Source organism: Macaca mulatta, chromosome 15 (genome assembly GCF_049350105.2).
Source record: "Macaca mulatta isolate MMU2019108-1 chromosome 15, T2T-MMU8v2.0, whole genome shotgun sequence".
NCBI classification, from domain to species: domain Eukaryota; kingdom Metazoa; phylum Chordata; class Mammalia; order Primates; family Cercopithecidae; genus Macaca; species Macaca mulatta.
Genome location: NC_133420.1, coordinates 44,678,862 through 44,700,930, shown reverse-complemented (window position 1 = coordinate 44,700,930; position 22,069 = coordinate 44,678,862). Strand labels below are relative to the sequence as shown.

At 45.6% G+C, this 22,069-nt stretch overlaps 1 long non-coding RNA gene across 1 annotated transcript; it reads left to right on the top strand.

Moving 5' to 3' along the window:
* The first annotated feature begins 747 nt into the window (after positions 1-747).
* Positions 748-5,245, top strand: LOC106993650 (uncharacterized). Its single transcript, XR_001439932.3, has 2 exons — positions 748-944; positions 3,213-5,245. It is a non-coding gene; the product is annotated as an uncharacterized LOC106993650 (long non-coding RNA).
* Positions 5,246-22,069: the final 16,824 nt, after the last annotated feature.

Genomic DNA, 22,069 nt, shown 5'->3' with positions numbered 1-22,069 from the left:
GTCTTGTTTCCCTCTCTGCATTTGGGAGATTCAGGCCCCAGGGAGAGGAGAGACTGACCCATGGTCATCCAGAGGGCACGTGGTTAAGCTGGTCCTGAGCTCTGCCATGCACGTTCTATTTTCCTACCCTGGCAGCTGGCTCAGAGCATGGACAGGCCTTGTCTCTCTTCCCTTTCTTTCTGCCAAATTCTTTTCTGTTGGGAATCTGAAGACTGGATAGAGGCAGTCATGGCATGATTTGCTCCAAATATCTCCCCAACAGGTGGTCACAGTGTCTACAATTCCATCACCAGGTCTTCCATTTCCAGGAATAACCCTGGGAAGGTGTATGCCATGTGTCTTGTTCACAGTAGGGATTAATTAATAGTTCAAGGAGCCCAAAGTAAGGAGACCCATGTTTGATGAATCTCCAGGCAATTTATACCCACCACACAGCCTTATGAAGATAGCCCAGTCACACCCATTTTACAGAGGGGAAAACTGAAGTTCGGAGAAGTGAGTTGACTTGCCCAAGGTCACATAACACATCAGGATCGGGGCTCATATCTGCATCCAGAGTCCAGGCTCTTTGCCCTAAAGCAAGCTTATCTGATCTGGGAGCTGGGGATAGGCTGAGGAGGCGAGCGGGTGACAAGATGAACTTGTCATGGAGTCATTCAGTGGGAAAAGTTGTGATTTGGGAATTAGGGCCAAATGGTTCCTTAACCTTGGACATCATGGTGGGCCTCAATTTCCTCACCTCTGCAGGAGGGAAGCACCGACTAAATACACTCTGCAATCCCAGAAAACTCAATGGGCTGAGGCAGGAGGACCTACTGGCCATTGAAGACTGTCCACTGCTGGTCCAGATTCCAAGTGACCAGGCAGAAAGATCATGGACTTTGGAGTTTGATTCCCTGGCTTTAAATCGCCCTGCTCCACTTGCTACCGCAGTGTGGACTCAGGTAGGTTAATTAACTGCTCCAGCTTCAGTTTTCTCATCTATAAAATGGGGATAATAATAGTATCTACCTCGTAGTGATGATTAAATAAGTTAATGCCTGTAATGCCAGGACAGTGCTGGGTACCTAGGAAATGTTTAATGTATATTCATTATTATTGTCATTTCTGACACCCTGTGGTGTGCCCCTTGGGGATGAGAGGGTTTAACTGAACATCTGCCTCTTCCTGGATGCAGTGGCAGCCCTGGGATCTGGCAGCAGGCCCCTGTGGGCTTGTTTCCTGGGCAGAGTGAGTCCATCATCACTGAGACATGACACATGGCCTGGCCACCCCCTCTGGGGCCGCAGGCAGCTGATCCTGGGCTAAAAATACCAGTTTCATGAATGGAGCCAGGGAGTCCATTCTGGGATCCACAATTAGTGTTTGTGTTAAAACCCACTCTCTGACTCTGCACCCCTGGGCGAGCCTTAGCACCACCCCTTCTGTGCTGCTGGTTCCTGTGAGACTGACCTTTTCGGCTCCCAACACTCACTCAGGATTGGGGGTGGGGAGCGGAAAGGAAGGGGAGTATGTCTGATAGGTCCTTTAACAAGCAGGGAGGCAGCCGGTCACCCAATTCCCCTACTACTGAGTCAGGTAGGAATAATTAAAATCCCCCTTTATAGTGGAGGAAATGGATGTTTCCAGAGATTGCAACCTGGGGATATATAGTTAAGTCTGGGCTCTGGGCCAGTGCTCCCTCCAAAGTCTCTTCTCCCTCTACCTGGTGCCACCCAACATCCCTTTGGGGAGGGGTCCTGACTTGGAGGCTGGGAGCTGACCTCAGGCATCTTCCATCTCTCCTGAGACTTGAGGTACAGTCATCCCATGAAGGATCAGAGCTGGAAAGTGGGGGCCTGGCTCAGGGAGCAGCAGAACCAGAGCGGAAGCTGAGCTGGAGATGCCCTGATGGGGCTGAGGTGGAGGCTCAGGCCTGGGATGGGCAGTTGGACCAGCAGGTCCAAAACAGCAGAAGCCGAGGCCGGCAGCAGTCTCGGAGATGCCCTCTGACCTGCCATGGACTGGAGCCTCTAAGATGCTTTCTCCTGAGGCTGGAGCTGATGAATGGCATCCTTGGGATGTAACCTGGGTGTGGCCAGCAGGTGGGGATGCCATGCAGGACAGGAGCTCAGGCCCCTCAGAGGGGGTCACACCTGGCCGGGCCACTGCCCTGTGAACATCCTTTCCAGGGACCCTTTCTCTTACTTGTTTGTGGCCCCCACTAGGCAGTAAGCTCTCGAGGACAGAGCCATTGGGAATGAATGACAAGGTGAATCTTGGGGCCCAGGACCCCAGACAGCAGCTGTTCTTACTGAGAGAAGGGTTAGGGCCCCTGGAGGCATAGAAAAGGATTAAGGCCCAACTTACTCCACGTGGGGACCACCCTGGTCACAGAAAACACTGCCCTCAGGGACAGCTGTGCCCAAAGGGAGGGCCTCAGCCTCTGGCTGGAGAAAAAGCAGGTGTAAAGATGGTGGCCCTGTGCTTTCAAGCTTCTCAAGCCAGATCCCGACTAGGCTCACTGTGTGTATCTGGGACTTTTAGAATTTGGGAAGTTGAGACCTGTGAAAGTTTGAGAACCTGGGAAACTTCAGAGCTTTCAGCATCTTTCGAAATCTTGGACATTTTAGGATCTGGAGAATCTTTAAACCTGGGGAACTTTAGGAATCTTTTGATGTTGTGGAATTTGAGGGATTTCATTTTGGGGCCCTGTTGGTCTTCGAGTGGATGGTGTCCTCTTGGTGTAGAGGAGGACATTCGTCAGCAGACCTGACCCCTCTCCTCCCACCAGCCCTCAGAGCCCAATATTTCGAATATCTCAACTTGATGAAGTTTGAAACTTCAGATTTTAGAAATGAAATTGTATTGGTTATCTTAAATGTTTGATGTTGTGTTTCTCAAACATCTGTTGGCCTACTGGATTTCTAAGTTTCTGGCTCTTTCTTTTGTAAATGATTTTTCCTCTCATGTCACAGATTCAACAAATATTCATGCTGGGATGGGATGCAGAAGTCACCTACTTTCAGAGATGGGGAAACTCAGACCCAGAGAGGGCACAGCCTTTTCTCAGGGGCCTCCAGTGACTCAGAGTCTAATCTGTGCTTTTTGGCTCCTGGATCTCTGAGCTGCACCCACAGGACCCCTATGCCCACCCTAGCACCCTGTTCTCCATGGCGGCCCCACCCTAAGGGTTTCCTATGCCATTCTTCAGAACTTTCTCCTTCTCCTAGATCCCTTTTCTGCAAAATGAGGCTGGGAAGTTCTGAGCCAAGCCCAGGCCCACGTGCCTGGAACCAGAGACAGCGTAAGGAGCAGACACTGCCAGGTCACTTGCAGCAGACTCCAGGAGGAAACGAGGAAAACAGAACCTCCGCCGTAGCCCAGCCAGGGCTCTCAGAGCCTGGGAAGCTCTTAGGAGAAGTGGAGAGCTGCTCAGAGCCAAGCTAATTTGTCATCTCCAGCCCTTCTCTGGTGATCAGCTTGTCTCTTCCTCTACCTGCCCTGCTACCTCCTGTGTCTTCTCCTCCCCTCTGTGTCGCATGCCTTCTGCTTCCTGCGGCCTCTGCCTCCTTGTGATTTCTCTTGCTGTCCAGTTCCGGTGAGCTCATGGCTTCTGTAGCCCAGTTTCTCTTTCCTTCCCTCTGTGAATCTTTCCTGCTTCGACTCTCGCTCCCAACTTCTTTTTTTTTTTTTTTTTTTTTTTTTTTTTTTTTGAGACGGAGTCTCGCTCTGTCGCCCAGGCTGGAGTGCAGTGGCGCGATCTCGGCCCAACTTCTTAACTTATACTCAGTGCCCCAGAGGGAGGACTTGATTGGTTTGGAAGTCCCCCACCAGGACAGGCAGTGGATTAAGTGAGTTCTTATATGAGGTCTCTGATTCCCTAACTCCAGCTAGGTGTTCAATTATTCAGTTCAGTTCTGACACTAACTCCGGGAGTCAGTGCAGACCCCAAAGTTTAGGGCTGAGCCCCACATGGCTGTCACCCTTCAGCCAACAGTCACAATCCAGGGACCGTCTGTACATCTGACCATCTGGCTCTGAATTTCAGGGTTCCCATAACCTCCTCTTCTAGTTAGATAATTCACTAGAACGACTCACAAAACTCAGGAAAGTGCTTTACTTACTATTACCAGTGGATTATAAAGGATACTACTCAAGAACAGACTCATGGAAGAGATGCAGAGAACAAAACATGGGGTGGTTTGCACAAAGCTTCCACGCCCTCCCAGTGAGTCCCCGTGTTCACCAGCCCTGAAGCTCCCAAACCCTGTTGTTTAGGGGTTTTTCTTGCAGTTTCATTATGATTGATTAAATCATTGGCCATTGACGATTGAATTCAATCTCCAGCCCGTCTTGCCCCCATGGAGGCTGGGGGTGTGGGGGTAACCAGCCCTCATCATGAAGCTCTCTAGGGCTCCTCCATAAGTCATCTCATTAGCATATGAAAGGCAATATGTTCAAGGGTTTCAGGAGCTCTGTGCCAGGAATTAGAGACCAAGACCAAATATTCATATTTTATACCACACCAGGTTACTTCTCAGCCCACTGGCCAACTTCAAGATTGGCTGCTCTTAGGTCAAAATACCCACTTGGCCAGGGGTAAAGATCACTCAGTATCATGTGTGGTGTAAGCTGTTGAGATTGGGCATGGACGCTGGCAGGTGACTGACAGGCTGGACAACTGACAGATGCTCACCTTGGCCAGTGTAGGCACAGATAGGGCAGGACCCCATTCCTTTAAGTGTTCCATCTTCGGAAATCCCCTCTCCCTGCCTTCTTCCTTCTCTTCATCCCTTCTTTGCTATTTTTAAAGGGCATATTGGAAATAAAACAATTGTCAACATATTCAGCCCTCCCGCAGCGGGCTGCCAATCGGCACAGTCCATCCTATGTCCACTTCCATCCCCTCCACCTTAGCCCTCACCTCCCTCTTTGCTCTTGTCCCCCTGGGCACTCAGGTTTCTGTTAGTTTCTCAATGGCTTTGCACATGCTGTTCCCTCTATTTGGAATGCTCTTCCCCATTTCCCACCCCTGGCTGGTTTCTCCTGGCCACCCACTCTGAATGATGCTCTCCTCTTACATATGTGTCCTGTGTGTTTCCTTACTGATACTCGTCAGCCTGCTGATAGACTTATTTGCACAACCATTTAATAAATCTCTGGACCGTCTGCTCTAGGTGGGCAGAGATCGGATCTGTTTTGTCTAGAACAGGCCTGGCTTGGTAGATAGCTATTGAATAAATGAGTGAATGGATGAATGTCATGGAATCAGAGATGACTATGATTCATAAAGGCTTATATGTATAAGTGAATTTGAAAAAATAGAAACAACTTGAATATTCAATAACAGCCAATTTAAAAATATATTATAGTAACCTACAATGGAATTTGCATGGCCATTAAAATCATAATTTAAAAGCATATCCATGACCAACAGCATTAGTCATTAGGGAAATGCAAATAAAAACCATGATGAATTGCCACTTTACACTCACTAGAATGGCTGTAACTTTTTAAAAAGGTAAAATAACTGTTGTTGGTGAGGATGTGGAGAAATTGGAAGTGGATATGGAGTCTGGCAGTTCCTCAAAAAACTAAACATAGATTTACCATAGGGGCCAGGCACGGCAACTCATGCCTGTAATCCCAGCATTTTGGGAGATATGAGGCAGGTGGATCACCTGAGGTTAGGAATTTGAGACCAACCTGACCAAGATGGTGAAACCCTGTTTCTACTAAAAATACAAAAATTAGCCAGGTGTGGTGGCACGTGCCTGTAATCCCAGCTACTCAGGAGGCTGAGGCAGGAGAATTACTTGAACCTGGGAGGCAGAGGTTGCAGTGAGCCAAGATCATGCCACTGCACTCCAGCCTGGGCAACAGAGCCAGACTCCGTCTCAAAAAAAGAAAAAAATAGCCAGGCGCGGTGGCTCACACCTGTAATCCCAGCACTTTGGGAGGCTGAGGCAGGTGGATCACCTGAGGTCAGGAGTTCAAGACCAGCCTGACCAACATGGAAAAACCCTGCCTCTGACAAGAATACAAAATTAGCCGAGTGTGGTGGTGCGCGCCTATAATCCCAGCTACTCGGGAGGCTGAGGCAGGGGAATCACTTGAACCTGAGAGGCAGAGGTTGCAGTGAGCCAAGATCATGCCATTGTACTCCAACCCGGGCAACAAGAATGAAACTCCGTCTCAAAAAAAAAAAAAAAAAAAAAAAAGAAGAAGAAGAAAAAAGAAAAAAATAGTTACCACAGGACTCAGAAATTTCACTCCGAGGTATAGATCCAAGAGAAGTGGAAATATATTCACACAAAAACCTGTAAACGAATGCTCATAGTACATGATTAATAATTTCCAAAGGGTAGAAAAAACTCAAATGTTGATCAACTGCTAACAGGATACACAAAATGTGATCTATCTAAACAGTGGAGTATTATTTAGCCATAAAAAAGAATGAAGTACTGATTTATGCTACAACTTGAAATGTTTAACCTTGAAAATAAGCCAGTTACAAATAGTCAAATGTTGTAGAATTTCAAATATATAACCTATCCAGGTGCCAAATCCAGACAAATAGAAAGCAGATCCTTTGCCAGGAGATGAGGGGAAGGGAAGTGGAGATTGGCTAGTATTAGCTCAGTGCAGAAGTAATTGTGGTTTTTGCCACTTAAAATTAAAATGTCAAAAACTGCAATTACTTTTGCACCAACCTGTTAATAGGTATAAGATTTCTTTTGGGGATGATAGAAATGTTCTAGAATTAGGTAGTGAATATACTAAAAGCCCCTGAATTGCACTATTTATTTATTTATTGAGACAGAATCTCACTCTGTTGCCCAAACTGGAGTGCAGTGGCACCATCTTCACTCACTGCAACCTTTGCCTCCCGGGTTCAAGCGATTCTCCTGCCTCAGTCTCCTGAGTAGCTGGGATTACAGGCACCCACCATCACGCCTGGCTAATGGCTAATTTTTGTATTTTTAGTACCGGTGGGGTTTGGCCATGTTGGCCAGGCTGGTCTCGAACTCCTGACCTCAGGTGATCCACCTGCTGCGGCTTCCCAAAGTGCTGGGGTTACAGGCGTGAGCCACCGTGCCAGGCCTGAATTGTACACTTTAAAGCAGTGAGTTTTACGTTATGTGAATTGTATCTCAAAAAATAAATTAAACCCTGTCTCTACTAAAAATACAAAAAATTAGCCGGGCGTGGTGGTGGGCGCCTGTAGTCCCATCTACTTGGGAGGCTGAGGCAGGAGAATGGCGTGAACCCGGGAGGCGGAGCTTGCAGTGAGCCGAGATGGCGCCACTGCACTTCAGCCTGGGCGACAGAGCGAGACTCCGTCTCAAAAAAAAAAAAAAAGTATGTGCAGTGAGAGAAGACAGTGTTCATTGTTTATTAAAGGGAAAGCACAAGGCACATAACTTAGCTGCAATATCTACCATACTCTATACATACAAGAATTCCTAAAAAGTAACAGTATTAGAATATGTGGGGTGTGGGGGGGTGTGTGTGTGTGCGCGCACGTAGCAGATGCAGATGCAACCACACACTCAGACATCTAAGAAATGTCATGTGTGTCTCAATTTTAAAATGACCTGAGAAAGAACCCTTCTGTGCACTCGCTTTAATCTTCTTTTTTCCTGACTACTCAAACCTTGGCTGGGTTGAAACTGCAGCCTGGAGAATGGGCTTGGAGGTGAGAAGAAGCGACATTCTCTCTATTTCTGGACCAGAGAATTCTGCAGTGGTCTGGGCATTCTCATGATTGTCTTGGACTGTGTTTGCAATTTAAAGGAACGGCCATTACTAAGAGCAAAAAAGTCACCCCCACCCACCCTTCCTGGAGTTGTCCCACTCCTGGAGTTGTCTTTGAAGAGAGAATGGGACACAAAAATAAGGTTGTGCTTTTGATTACATTACCAATCTGGCTTGCTCAACCTGCTGGTTCCAATAGCATTATTTCTGCACCTGTTGCTAGCTAGGCATTGGGCTACTATAACAAAGGTTTGCCTCATTTAGCCTCAAAAACATCCTAAAGGCAGGCCATACCCTCCAGATGATCCAGAAGGAGAAGCTGAAGCCCAGGGTGGTTACATTGCATGTCCTTGGTCACACAGCTAGTAGGTGGCAGATTTGCCTTTCTGAGCCTCTATCTCCTCATCTGTGAAATGGGGATGCTATGGTTACCTTGCAGGGTCACTATAAGGATTCACAGAGGTGAATGGGGGTGCTCTGCACACTGTAAGGGATGCGTCAAGGATCACATCTTCCTCCTTAAGCCTGCCTCCCTGTCTCCTGGCACTGTGTCTCCGGATGAGACTGGAGCTGTGTTTGGCCTGGTAGGTCCTCACATCTGGAAGGCATAGGCTTGCTGGCACACTTGGCTTTTGGGTTCTGGAAATCCCCTCTCCTGTCCCCTGACCTCCATCTCTGGGCAGCTGAGAGCAGCTGACTTCCCACAGCCAGGCTGGAGGGGTCTCAGGCTCTGGGAAGGATTTCTGCCTCCCCAGAGAGGGCTGGCTGGCTCAGCCTCCTCGGGCAGCACTCCGTGTTAACCTCACCTCATGACCATGTTTCTGGTTTACCGGGAACCAGGCAGAATCTGCCGAGTCCTCAAAATATGAGAGGCTGAGGTTTTCTCTGCTGGTGTCTGTCTGGCATCCTGCTGGTCCTTACCAAGGGATCCAGGGAATTGGGTTTACAAAAATCTGGAGTGGGGTGCAAGATAGGGCCCTTGTCCCCTGGCTCCCAGCCTAGTGGCAGGGCAGCCTCAGCCTGCATATTGGGAGAGAGGCTCTCCCCCAGTCCGCCAGTCCTCTGTTCCAACCTCACTTGCTGTGTGATCTCAGGCAGAGACCTTTGCCTCTCTGGGTCTCATGAACCCGTGTGTACAAAGAGATGATTGGATCTCCATTCATTGTGTGTGTGTGTGTGTGTGTGTGTGTGTGTGTGTTCATGGGCTGTGCTTGAGTGTGCCTGTGTGAGATGGGGAAATTTGGAAATGGGGCGGCATTTTTGGTTGTCACAAGGATGAAGGCAGGATGCTGTTGGCATTAATGCTGAGAATCCAGGGATTCTAAGTGTCCTGCAGTGCACAGGATAGTCTCATATCATGAAGGCCATTTGTGTCTTATTGAGAAATTCTGGGCAGGATCATTTCCCAGGTCTGTGGCTTTTGATATTTTAAGATTGTTATTGGAAAGGAGCTCATTGCTACTTAATCTGAGGAGGAATTTTTCTATGCTAATATAACTATCGTCACTTGAGTCAACAGGCACAGAGCCAAGGAATGAAGAAGCCCCTCAAAGACTGTCCCATAAGAGGGTGGGTCTGGCTAGCTGGAAGGCCCCTTGGTGGGTGTGACTGTGGGAAGGTTTGGGATTAAGGGTTGGAGGGATTGGAATTCCTAGTCTTAACAGACAGAGGGAGCAAGCCTGAATGGGTGCAGGGCGAGGAGGCGTGGGAGGAGAGGAGAGAGGAGAAGGCATGGGTGGAACACTGGGTCCCTGGAAGGTGGGGGCCCTCGGAGGCAAAGTGGGCAGAGGAAGGTTCTTGGAGGGGCAGAGTTGGGCAGAAAAGGATATTGAAAACCAGGGATGTCAAATGTTCAGTGTGAAGTGTGTACTGCGGTGTAAACATGCCTCCACATTCCGTCATCAGTTCAGTCTACACCCACTCACATGCTTCTTGGGAATAGGCGTTTTTCCTGGTAACTGAGGAAGGGGCTGAATGGTTTATCTTAGGAGACACACTGAGGAGCTGAGATGGTGATGAAAGGGCCACTGAGATGAACCACAGCTGGTCTGACTCAGAGGAGGCAGTGGTGAGGAGCAGAGAGACTGCGAGGAGGCAAGAGCCCCCATGAGAAAATCTTGGGGAGGGCTTGCAACTTCCACGGGCCTGTAGTGAGTTACTGCGGCTAAACAAGCAGGTTCCCTGTTCAGGATACCTGGGCCCAAATCGCAGCCCTGCCCTTTCTACCCATGTGACCTTGGCGAGTCACACACACTTCTCTAAGTGTGCTGGCGTCCTCATCTGTGAAATGGGGGTAACATTAGTGCTTCCTTAGATTTCGTTGCGAAGATGAAATAGCAGGATCCGTAAAGGGCATTGAGCGCAGCCCCTGACACGCTTCTCAGTGGATATTAGTTGATATTGATCACAGATGATGGTTCCTATGCTCCCTTGTCTCTGGGGGCAGGGAGGCAGCGGCTGACATTTGGATTTCAAGTACACTTTCTCATCTAATGCTCACACCAAGTCCACAAGGCAAATATTTGACTCCTCATTGTGCAGATAAAGAATCAGAAACTGGCTGGGCGCGATGGATCATGCCTGTAATCCCAGCACTTTGGGAGGCTGAGGTGGGCAGATCATGAGGTCAGGAGATCGAGACCATCCTGGCTAACATGGTGAAACCCCGTCTCTACTGAAAATACAAAAAAAATTAGCCGGATGTGGTGGCAGGCACCTGTAGTCCCAGCTACTCGCGAGGCTGAGGCAGGAGAATGGCATGAACCCAGGAGGCAGAGGTTGCAGTGAGCCGAGATCGCACCACTGCACTCCAGCCTGGGCGACAGAGCGAGACTTGGTCTCAAAAAAAAAATAATTAATTAATTAAAGAATAAAGGAATCAGAAGCTCAGAGAGGGGAAGTGGCTTGCCTGAGGTCACACAGCTACGAAGCACTGGAGCCAGGGTTTGAACTCAGGTCTCTCTGACTGCACAGCCCTGCTTCTGCTCCTCCAGGCAGCCTCCTGAGTCATCTGACAGTGGAGTAAGATGCCTTGAGAGATAATGAGCTCTCTTTCACTGGGCCGACTGGGAGAGGACTCTGCTCTGGAAAGGAGAATAGATGGTCCTTGGCTCTAGGACTCAGCTCTTTGATGCAGCTTTGGGCTTTGGGAAGGATTGTGGGGATTGCTGATGAGCTCCCAGGACTGGGTCACAGAGTTTGAACACCAGGCATTGCTAAGAAACCTGGCTGATTCACAAGGCCCCCTTGCTGCCCTTAACACACGTAGAGCGGGGCGGGGGATGTGTGTGTGTGCGCGCACGCATGTGCGCATGCGTGTGTGTAGATGTGCTGAGTCGACACTGCTTTCTTTCCTTCACCACCCCATGAGGAACAGTCTGCACTTGAGGTCACAAATGTTGACACAGGACATGGGCACGAAATTCCAGGAGGACAGTGACAGTAGGGCTGGAGGCTTGGAGACCACCGGATACCTGACATTCTTTATGCAAGAAAGCCTGACCCTCTGTTCTCTGAGACTGGCTGGAGGGGACCCTGCCTCAGGAGACAGGGGGAGCGAGGGCCCCACAGGTGGGCCCGGCTGCCTGGGAGCAGCAGACAGTGAGTCAGGAATCTGCTGTGCCACCAACACACTGGATGACCTTCTCGCTCCCCATCTATCCAAGAAGGGGCCTTGGCTAGGTTCCTTCCTGTGCAGTGGGGAGGGTCGTGGAAGTCTGATTTGAGTTCCTTGGAATTCCCCAAGCTGGGAAAGCTCAAAGCATTTCCCTAAAAGGCCTGGTGGGTGAGGGACTGGCCCAAAGAAGCAAGGCTGCATCAAAGAGAGGAAAGCAATGCTGTGCAGGAATTTCCTATAGGAAAGGTACGAGGGAGATTCCTGGGTTGCAGTGCGTGGGTGCTTTCTCCCTGCTTAGGACACAGGATTCCCAGAGGAGAAAGAACAGCTGCTTCCATACTTCTGACCGAATGTGAGAAAATGGGCTCAAATTACAAGAGGGATTACAGTTAGACACTTAGTTCAACCAGATTAAATAGTCACTTGGATCCTTTTATGCTGAGAGGGATTTGGCCTGAAGTTGTAAACAGGTTTAACAAAGCTTAGAGAAGTCTACAAACTCTAAACAAAGAGGGAGAAGTAAGGAAAAGGGGAGGTTTCAGATCAACAAGGGAGCTCTAGGCATTGGCCATCTTGCTGGTACTGCACTGGGCATCTTGGCAGGGGCACATGGTTCCTTTACCCCAGAAATTTGTAGTACATTGCTGGAAGAATCTGAAAACTAGAGTAAAAATCCAAAACAAAAGGAAAAAAAAAGTCAAAGTTCAAATCCAGGACATTAAACTTGAGCACACACTGAGGGCCAAGTCCTTTGCCTGCATGAAATCGTGGAGTGTGCGGTGAAAAGTCAGTATCAGTAGAGGGGCTGTGGGCTCAGAGAGGTCGCATCCCTTGCCCCCAGGGTCACACAGCCATTCGCAGCAGATCTAGCTTTCTCTGCTGTGCCACAGACACCCGTGCCAGGTGCCCAGGCTGGGGCCCTTTCTCATTCCTTCTCTGTGTCAGGAGCTGTGCTGCATGGTGGTGGTCGGGGGCTGTGGATCCAGAACAACAGGACAGACGCCATTCTCATAGCTATACACTTTCTATGGCCAGTTTGGAGAAGGAATTCCTGCCATTGGGAGCTCAAAGTCCCAGACCCATTCTAGGGACATAAAGGCAGTGGATGCAGTCTCCCGTGGAAACGTGGGTTTGAATCCCACGCCTGAAAAAAAAGAAAGAAGCATAAATAAGTAAATAGAGGCAGTGGGAGCGCCAGACAGAGCTGCAGGAGCTCAAGAAAGGTGGGCTTAGGGAGGGCACTAGGTGTGAAGCCTCCTTGTGAGAAGGTGGGCAGGCCAGGTGAGAAGAGAGGTCCCCAACTCCAGGATCAGCTATAGAGGGGGTGGTTCACTGTGGTCGGAGATCTTTGAGGAGCCCCAGCCACATGCTGAACACTGCCCTTGCGGGCAGGATTGCAGGCTGATTAGAGACACTGACAATCAGGCAGATCTGGATGCCAATCTGGTTCCAGCTCAGTGTGACTTTGGGCAAATTACTTGCCCTCTCTGAGTACCAGTTTCCAAACAAGAATAATAGTACTTTCCTTGCAGGGATATTATATAGAAAGCATGTCCCAGCGCTTGGCACATCAGAAGTGCCCCCTAAATGGTGGCTGTTATCACTCAGTTTATGACTGGGAGAGTCCCTTCTCCACTTACTCCCTGGCCTCAGTTTCCCCAGATAACAGGATGGCCTCTGAGCAGCTCTGAGAGGCTAAGACTCCACTGGACTCCAGGCAGGGGCTAACCAGGGCCTGGTCCCCACAGAGATCGAATTTCCAGTCCCTCAATGGAGCCAAGTAAACACAGGGGAGACAGCACGGCTCCCTCAGCCGCCCACTAACAACCAGATTCCGAAGCCACCGCAGCCGTGGCTGCCCACTCTGATTGCGTCTGGCTCCACCATCCCCAGCCCTGCTGCTGTCACCCTCATGGGACCCTGGGGTTTGGGTTAGGGGTGTGGCAGAGATGGTACAAGCCAGCCTCGTGGTCGTGGTGGCGGGTAGGGCAACATTGTCAGCTGCTTCCAGAAGCAGATGGCTTGTCTCTTGGAGACGTCCTTTCCAGCTGCCACCTCCCTCTGTTGGTGACTTCACTGGACCACTAAAGCTGCTGACAGAGAAGACAGAGCCCAGGATGCTAAGGAAACTCTCTCCCCGAGTTGCACTCCATTCCCCTGAGGTCAAGACCAGTGGCCTCCGTTTTATAACCTCTCCATTCTTCTATTCTCTGGCTTTTCACTTTCCAGGAGAAACAGTATTTACTGAGCACGACTACATAGGAGACATAGGTGAGCAAGACACAGAATTCCAAGCCCTCAAGGATTTCATAATTTCTGTCTGTTGAACTCCTATCCACCCTTCAAAACCCAGTTCAAATATCCTCTCCCACCTCTCCATGCTGCTCATCTCATACTACTCCCTCACTGGTTCTCTGCACGTGGCCACGTGACCTTTCAGCAGTTGTGGGTTGAGGGGACACAGACAAGCTCCTGCCCTCCTGAGGACCTCTACTGGGTGCTGCCCCCTCTGCCCCCCTCACTCACCATGCTGAGCAACCCATGCCCACCCGTCAAATCTCAGCTCATTCGGCATCTCCAGCATATTCAGAGTGAGGGCCCATGAACTTTACCTGCAAGGCCACTGGTATGATTTGGGTCTGTGTCCCCACCCAAATCGCATGTTGAATTATAATCCCCAATGTTGGAGGTGGGGCCTGGTGGGAGGTGATTGGCTTATGAAGGCAGAATTCCCCCTTGGTGCTGTTCTCGTGATAGGGAGTTCGTTCTCCTGAGATATGGTCATTTAAAAGTGTGAGGCACCTCCCCACTCCCTATTCCTCCTGCCCTGCCCGTGTGAGGTCCTGGCTCCCCCTTCACCTTCCGCCATGATTGTAAGTTTCCTGAGGCCTCCCCAGAAGCAGCTGCTGCTATGCTTCCTACATAGTATACATAGCATTCCATGGTTCCTATGGAACCATGAGCCAATTAAACCTCTTTTCTTTATAAATTACCCAGTCTCAGGTATTTCTTTATAGCACTGTAAGAACAGACCAATATGGCCATTACTTTGGTCTGCAATTTAAGCATTTACGGCATGTTTATTTGATTCCTGCCTGTCTCCCTTCCTGAAATGTAAATTCCTTGGGGGCAGGGAGTGTGTATTTGGTTACCTTTGTCATCCCAGGGTCTAGCATGTGGAGGTCTCTTAGTATGCAGGGAGGAACTCCCTCTTCCATGAAGTCTTCCTTGATTTCCTCGGGCACATATAGTTTCTCTCTCAACTGCACATCTCCCAGCATTTTCTTTCTTGTTATATTTTATGATATTTTTATTTTCAAATATTTCATATAGAGAGAAAAGGGTGTAAATATATGTGTATAGTTTAACAAATAATTTTAAAGCCAACACCTACCTAACTAACACCCGGGTCAAGATATAGAACATTATCAGCAACTAGAACCCCCAGTGCACCTTTCTCTCTCTACTAGAGTTAGTTGATTTTTGATCATATTTTGCTTTATTTTATAGGTTTGCATCTACATAGGCATTCCTAAACCACAGAGTTTAATTTTACCCATTAAAACTCCTTTCTATTTATTTATTTATTTATTTTTATTAAATTTTTTAGAGATAGAATCTTGGTATGTTGCCTAGGTTAGTGGACTCAGACTCCCAGGTTCCAGGTTCAAGCGATCCTCCCCTATCAGCCTCTCAAGTAGCTGGGACTACAGCACATGCCACCATACCCAGCTAATTTTTCTTATTATTATAGAGATGGGGTCACCCTGTGTTGCCCAGGTTGGTCTCAAACTCCTGGGCTCAAGCCATCCTCCCGCCTTGTCCTCTCAAAGTGTTGGGATGACAGGTGTGAGCCACTGCACCCAATGATGCCTTTTCACTTTCTTGATTGCACTTTCTGGTGATCAGACATATAAAAATGTAATGTAATAAATGCAGCAAATTTTTCCTTTATGCTTACGGCTTTTTAAGAAATCCTTTCCTACCTCAAGTTCGTAATATCTTTTAAAAGCTTTATGGTTACTTTTTATATTCAGATCTGCAGTGGGGTTTTTTTTTGTGGTGTGTGGTAGGGGGCAAGGTTCATTTTTTCCCCTGCCATATGGATATCTGATAGACTCAGCATCATTCGTTGAAGCACTGTCCTTTCCCCACCACATCACCATTGTCATAAATCGTGTGTCCATCTATGCCTGGGTCTGCTTCTGGATTCTGTCTCATTGGACGGCGTGTTCATTCTTGCACCAACATCACTCTTACCGTAGCTTTAATTTACGATACCCTGTACTATGCTAAGTCTTAACAGCTGGTAGGGCAAGTCTTCTATCTTGTTATTCTTCTTTAAGAGTGTCTTGGCCCTTTGAGTTTCCATATACGTTTTAGAATGTATCTTTCAGGTTCTACTGACACACACACACACACACACACACACACACACACACACACACACACGCATGCACACACACACAGCCCTCTCTTCATCCTTGAACTGTCTGCCTTCATCCTTTGCAGTACTTAGCCCTGGATCATGGATATTTATGTGTCTGCCTCCATCCGTACTCAGCATCATTTGTTGAAACACTATCCTTTCCCCACCACATGACAGTTGTCATAAATCAACTCTGATTGCATTTGGCTCCAGCATCCCCAGCCCTGCTGGGGTATGCCTGAGTCAGCTTCTGGATTCTATCTCATTGGATGGTGGGTTCATTCTTGCACCAACATCACAACTTACGATAGCTTTGCCACAGTAAGCACACCCAGGGCTGGGACAGTGGCATCACTTCATTTCTGCTTCCCCAAGGCCTGCCTTCCTTGCTGAATGGTGTGGAGGACACAGTCTACAATCATCTGTAAGGTTTCAGAGAGTGAGAGTGAGAGAATGAGAATAAGAGAGAATTTGAACATGGTCAATGCTGTGGATGGTTCCGCCCTCCACTCCACCCAAGGAATGTATGGCCTGGAGTGAGCGCGAGATTGGAGACTGGAGTCTGTCATTCTTCTATTCTTCCTGGAGGTGTTAGTTCCCAGGTGCCATCTTTCCAGACTGAGTGTGGATCTAGTGTTTAAAACCACATGTGTTGCCGGGCACCGTGGCTCGCACCTGTAATCCCAGCACTTTGGGAGGCTGAAGCAGGAGGACTGTTTGACCTCAGGAGTTTGAGATCAGCCTGGCAACGTGGCAAAACACTGTCTCTATCAAAATACGAAAGATTAGCTGGGCGTGATGGTGGGTGCCTGTAGTCCCAGTTGCTTGGGGGACTGAGGCAGGAGGACTGCTTGAGCCTGGGTAGTCAAGGTTGCAGTGAGCTGAGATTGTACCACTGCACTCCAGCCTGGGCGACACAGTGAGACCCTGTCTCAAAAAAAAAAAAAAGAGAAAAAAGGCCTGGCGCGGTGGCTCATGCCTGTAATCCCAGCACTTTGGGAGGCAGAGGCAGGTGGATCACGAGGTCAAGAGATTGAGACCATCCTGGCCAACATGGTAAAACCCCGTCTCAACTAAAAATACAAAAATTAGATGGACATGATGGCGCGTGCCTGTGGTTCTAGCTACTCAGGAGGCTGAGACAGGAGAATCTCTTGAACCTGGAAGGCGGAGGTTGCAGTGAGCTGAGATCATGCCACTGCACTCCAGCTTGGAGACAGAGCAAGACTCCGTCTCAAAAAAAAAAAAAAAGAAAAACCCCCACAAATGTCTGTGGGTGTGTGCACATGTGTTCGTAACAAGGCCCCAGTAAGCCAACCATCTTTCATTCAACCAAAGAAACTGCAGTCAGATCCATGCTGAGGAAAAACTGGCTGTGATGGACATAGTGAGAGATGTTATAGAATGTTGGACTTCAACATGGTGAAATTCCATAAAGAATTTTCAGGAATAATTTTAATGGTGCCCAGTGTTCTCCTTTTATGCTGACTTTATTTATTTAAGACAGAGTCTCACTCTGTCACTCCGGCTGTAGTGTAGTGGCTCACTACAACCTCCGCCTCCCAAGTTTAAGTGATTTTTGTGTCTCAGCCTCCCGAGTAGCTGGGATTACAAGAGTGCACCACCATGCATGGCTAATTTTTGTATTTTTAGTAGACACGTTTTTTTGCTATGTTAGCCAGGCTGGTCTTGAACTCCTACCCTCAAGTGATCTGCCCACCTTGGTCTCCCAAAGTTGGGGTTACAGGCATGAGCCACCACGCCCGGCCCTAGTGCTGACCTTAGAACCAACTTCCATAGAGGACAGGACTCTATTTAACCTTCTATGGTACCAACCTCCACAGCAGCGACTCTGCTGCAAGCTTCTTGAAAGCAGGGCCTATATTTATCTTTCCCATGATGTGTTTTTCCCAGGAACTGGACACGTTGTAGGTCTTTAGCAAATGCTATAGGATTAAACAATTCTACAGTCTTGCTTGCCTTCCACAAACATTTTGTTTACTTTTTAGAAAGCAATCTTAATGAGATATGGTTTTACAGGCAATAAAATGTATCCATTTGAATGCATGTTTTAATGTGTTTTGACAAACTTATACGTCTATGTAACCACCACCATGATCAAAATATAGAACATTGTCATCACCTCTAAAAATTCTCTCATAACCCACACTGTCAATACCTCCCACCCCTGGCCTCGGTCCACATGGATCAGCTTTCTGTCACAATAGACTAGATTTGCCTTTTACGGAGTTTCATACGAGTGGCATCATACAGCCAAGGATATTTTTTATCTGGCTTCTTTTAGTCAGTACAGTGTTTCTGAGATTCATTCATGTGTATATCAGTAGCTCACTTCTTTGATTGTGCAGTACATTGTATGGATATATCACAGTTTGCTTATACAGTCACTGTTTCATTGACATTGAATTATTTCCAGTTCGAGAGTACTGTATTTTGAATAAAGCTACTATGAGCATTTGTGGACAAGTCTTTATGTGAACATGTGTTTTTATTGTTCTAGGGCAGGGGTGTCCAACCTTTTGGCTTCTCTGGGCCACATTGAAAGAAGAATAATTGTCTTGGGCCACACATAAAGTACACTAATACTAATGATAGCTGATGAGCTTAAAAGTAAAAAAAAGTCCATGCATAATTTTCATGATATCCACCACCACAGATAAGCAAAAAAGTCCTTGCATTCAAACAGTTGGACATGGCTGCTCTATGGTAAATGCTTAGGAGTGGAATTGCTGGATATGTGGTAAACGAATGCTTAACTTTCAAAGCAAATGTCCATCTATTCTCAAAGTATCATTTTACATCCTTACCAGCAACATATGGGAATTCCAGTTGCCCTGCATCCTGTCTGCACTTTATATTGTCAGTGGTGTTAATTATAGCCATTCTGGTGTGTGTGTGTACTGCCATCTCACTGTCATTTTTGTTTGTATTTGCCTAATGACTCTAATGACAAATGACGTCAAGCATCTTACGTGCTTATTGTCTATTTGTATACTTTTCTGGTAAAGTGTTTGTTCAAATATGTTAAAAATGGTATTTTCTTATTGTTACTGAGTTGAGGGAGTTGTTTATATATTCTGGATACAAATCCTTTCTCAGAATCTTGTATGTTGGTAGCTTGCCTTTTCATTTTATAACATTTTCAAAGAGCAGTGCTTTGGATTTTGATGAAGTTCAACTTATATAATTTTTTCGTTTTATGGTTAGTGAATTTTGTGTCAGATCTAAAGAAATCTTTGCCTAATCCAAGGTCAAAAAGATTTCTCCTATATTTTCTTCTATAAATTTAATAATTTTGGCTTTTTATGTCTAGTTCTATGATCTATTGACATTAATTTTTGTGTGTAATAGGAAGTGAAGGTCGGGTTCATTTTATTTCCATATTGATATCTAGTTGTTCTAGCACCATTGGTTGAAAAGTCCATCTTTCCCCCATTCAATTATCTTGGCACTTTTGTGAAAATCAATTGACTGTATATGCTTGGGTCTATTTCAGGTCTCTCTAATCTGTTCCATTGATCTTTATGTCAATCCTTTTGCTGGTAGCACACTGCGTTAAGTACTATAGATTTATAATTGGCTTGAAATCAGGTAGTTTAAGTCCTTTAAATTTGTTCTTCTTTTTCAACTTATTTTATTCTAGATCTTTTGGTTTTCCATATACATTTTATAATCATCTGGCCACTTTCTACAAAAAAAAAAAAAAAAAAAAAAAAAGACTGCTACATGTTGATTGGGATTGCATTGAATCTGTAGATCAATTTGGGGGAGAATGTATAGATCAATTTTAACAATATTGAGGCTTTCAATCCAAGAATATAATATCTCTCCATTTCTTTGGGTGTTCCTTAATATCACTCAGTAATGTTTTATAGTTTTTCTCCTAGAGGTATTACATATATTTTGTTAAATATATCATTATATATATATATCACATCTTTTGGACACATCTGTAAATGGTATTTTGTAAATTCAATATTTAAGTGTACATTGTCAGTACATAGAAATACAATTCATTTTTGAACATTGACTTTATATCTTGGAACTGTGCTAAACTCACTCATTAGTTCTAGTGGCTTTTTATTAGATTCCTTAGGATTTTCTATGTATACAATTATGGGGCTTGTGTTTTCATTTTAAAATATTGTTTTACTCCATCTCATCCCACATGTATGTATTTTATTAGGATTGTGTATTTTATTTCTGTTTCATGCTTTATTGCATTGGTTAGTGCCTCTTGTATGGTATAGAATCTAAGTGGTGAGAATGGATATTTTGACTTGTTCCCAGTTTTAGTGAGAAAGAAATTTTCCCATTAAATATGATTTTTACCCTGAGATTTTTAAGATACTCTTTGTCAAATTGAAGAATTGCCTTCTATTTCAAGCTTGCTGAGAGTTTCAAATCATGCATGATGGTTGAATTCTGTCATTTTTTTCCCCTGAATTTATTGAAATAATCATATGGCTTTTCTCATTTATTCTATCCAATATTGTGATTAATATTAATTGATTTTCAAATGTTAAACCAATTTTGTGTTCCTGGGATAAATGTAGTCAGTCATTTTATACATTGCTGGATTCACTTTGCTAAAATATAAAGATTTTTGCCTCTCTGGTTATGAGGAACATTGTTTTGTAGTTCCTTCTTCTCTCCCTCCCTTCTTTCCTTCCTTCCTTCTTTTTCTTGCATTGTCTCTGTCTACTTTTGGTGTCATGGGAATGCTGACCTTCCAAAATGAGTTGGAAAATTCTATGTTATTTGAAAGAGTTTGTATAATATTCGTGTTATTTTTCCTTAAATGTCTGATAGAATTTATCATTAAGCTATCTAAGTCTGGAATTTGTTTTGTTTGCAACTTTTAATTACAAATCCAATTCCTTAATAGATATAGAAGTATTCAGATTTTCTATTTGTTTTCGAGTTAAGTTTTGGTAATTTCTGTCTTTCAAGAAATTTTTCCATTTCACTTGAGTTGTCAAATTTTTGGGGAAAAAGCTATTTGTAAAATCCCCTTATTATCCTGCTAGGATCTATGTTGATGTACCTTTTGAGTTCCTGATATTGGTTATTGTGTCTTCATTCTTTTTTTTTCCTTGATCAGTCTGGTTAGAGATTTATTATTTTTTCTTTTGGTTTTATTGATTTACTCCGTTTGTTTTCTCTCCTTCTAGTTCTTTGATTTCTATTCACTAATAATTCCTCCCTTCTCCTTCTTTTGGGTTTATTTGCTCTTCTTTTTTAAGCTTCTTCAGGTGGAAGCTTACATTATTGATTTTAACCCTCTCTTTTTTCTAATATAAACATTTAAAGCTATACAGTTCCCTTTAGGCACTCTGTTAGCTACATCCCACTCATTTTAATATACAGTGTTTTCATTTTTATTTGGTTCAAAATGTTTCTTATTTGCCTTGTGATTTCTTATTTGACCCATGTGTTATTTATAATGACTTTAATTTCCAAATATTTAGAAATTTTCAAAATATCTTTCTGTTACTGATTTTCAGTTTAATTCTGTTGTAGCCAGAGGTCATACTCTGCATGATTTCAATCTTTTAAAATTTGTTGAGACTTTCTTATGGTCCAGCATGTGATCTGTCTTAGTGAATGCTCGCCGTGTGCTTGGATAATGTGTATTCTGCTGTTGTTGGGTGGAGCGTTCCTTAAATGTCAATTAAGTTCAGTTGGTTGATAGCACTGCTGATATCCTTACTGATTATTTAAATCATTTTTTAATGTGTTCTTCTTACAGAAACGAGATTGTTATATTACAAGAAAAATCAGATGATTAAGATGTAATAGGGTACTTGAGAAAGCAGAGATTCATTAGGGTTTTTTTTTTTTTTTTTTTTTTTTAATGAAGAGAAGCGGGATCATAAAATCATCTTGAAGCAGATCCCTCAGTTAACTGAGAATACTTTGAATGGCCTTCTTAATCAGGTTGTTAATCAGAAGGTAGAGCCAGAGGGCTTCAGTCTTTGGGGTTACAGTGTAGACAGCCACTCCCTCAGATCTCTTGCAAACTGAGTAGGTACAGAGCAGGGATAACTACTCATGTAAAAAGCCTTTAGAAGATAGTACAGTACTCTGCGTGTTTGAGAAGATCATTCAAAGGATTTCTCAATTAACTCCAGGATCTGCTTAAGTTGCCGGGTGGATAAGGTGGTTCCATCTGACTCCCCAGGGCAGGAAAGGGCCATGAGACCCATGGAATGATCTTATGGAGAAAGGTGGCCTAGCCAGTGAGCTGGGAGGGCTTGGAG